Here is a 1,971-nt window from a genome sequence, read left to right on the forward strand (position 1 = left end):
TCTCCTAGACAATATACAGTAGAGTTTTGCATTCTGCTTTTATATAAAAGCGACTTACAAAGGAACAGACTGTATGCAAAGGATGGTCTCAGGCCATATATTAGGGTGATAGTTTGCTCTGTACCTTAAATTCTCTCGCAGATCTAAGAAAAGTCATTTATCTGCAGCTTGATCTGCTTTTTTCTTATTACAGAATGAGAATAATGAGGTGCATTTCCTGTACACCTTAGAGCTAGAACCAGAGGGGCAGACTTTCTAGGATCTATTCACGGCGCCCAAAGTAAGTGCTAGAGACATTCCCCCTCTAGAATGAAAGGCCGTTTTCTTCCAACTTTGGAAGATGGAGATAATGTTGCTCTGCAAGAGGCTAGACATTCTTTGCTCGTTACAAAAGATTTTGGCTGCTAAATTCAGATTTCCTTTCTCATAAGGTAACCCATTTCCCATAGAAGTGACCTGACCTTCTTATCTTTGCTCTGTGGGAATTGGGGTTTAGGAAACTTGCACAAAAGTAGTGATGGTTTGCAGTTTTCTAGTGTTGTGAGTGATAAACTGTCGTTTGACACTGGCTCAGGTCTCCTGTATTACGTTAGCATCCATGAAACTGTCTGGCTCACTTTTTGTCTTGGAAGTCAGGCAAACAATCACGTCCTTCCCAGTTTTTTACACGTTACCAACACATTTGCAAACATCAGTGAAAGGGAAACATTCCTAAAAACTACATGCATAAACAGCCAAAACCCATTCAAAAAGAAATAGAAAACATCCATCAAATTGCATTTATGCTTTATAATTTTATCACAAAAGAAACATCACAGATATTTTTAGGGGAATTTTACCAAGTATTCAAGGATGGCATAATTACATGTCTTAGTAAGCTTTTGTGTCACTGTGACCAAAAGACCTGATGATCAATATAGAGGAGAGAAATCTTATTGGGGGCTCACAATTTCAGGGGTTCAGTCTATGGATGGCTACTCCATAGCTCTGGGGCCAAAGTGAGACAGAACTTTATAGCAGAAGAGTGTGAAGGAGGAAAGCAGCTAAGGACGTGGCCATCAGGAACAGAGAGAGTTCCACTCACCAGGGACAAAATATATACCCAAAAGCCATTGCCCCAGTAACCTACCTCCTCCAGCCATACCCAACCTGCCTACAGTTACAGTCCAGTTAATGCATATCAGTGGATTAATGCACTGATTAGGTTAAGGCTCTCATAACCCAATCATTGTGACTCTGAATGTTCTTGCATTGTCTCACACATGAACTTTTGGGGGACACCTCATATCCAGAACATAACATTCCAATTTTCTACAAATTTATACACAGAATAATAAATGAAGCAGGAGTTCCACTCCTTTTAGAAAGTGGTATAATCTTGATAAACCAAAGCAATTAAAATAAATAACAAGAAATTCTATATGAGGAGGAAAAATTGTCAGGAATTTAATTCTGTAGTGTAGATACAAAGACAGCTGAGTTCAGCAGCATATCATACATCTTGATCATTTAAATTTCACATAGAAATGCAAGATTAATTCAGAATTATATAATTCACATTTGCATGATAAAAAAGAAGAAAAATAGAGAATAATATCAATAGATTTTATTAAGTTAACAGCCACTATGGATAAATATCTTTAAAATTACAAATATAAGAGGATTTTTAAAAAATGTTTTTTAGTTGTTGATGGATCTTTATTTTATTTATTTGTATGTGGTGCTGAGAATGGAACCCAGTACATCACACATGCTAGGCAAGTATGCTACCACTGAGCTACATCCCCAGCAACCAAAGAGGATTTCTTAATGAAGAAATCTACAATAAGTTTTGTACTCAGGAGAAACACAAAGCATTCTTGTTAAAAATCACAACGAAGGTAAAAATGCACAGTGCCTACGTTGACATTCACTGTGAGATGTAGGTAAAGAAGGCAGCACAATCCATTAAGAAATAGAAATTAATTGGTA

This window comes from Callospermophilus lateralis, unplaced genomic scaffold (genome assembly GCF_048772815.1).
Source record: "Callospermophilus lateralis isolate mCalLat2 unplaced genomic scaffold, mCalLat2.hap1 Scaffold_101, whole genome shotgun sequence".
Taxonomy (NCBI): domain Eukaryota; kingdom Metazoa; phylum Chordata; class Mammalia; order Rodentia; family Sciuridae; genus Callospermophilus; species Callospermophilus lateralis.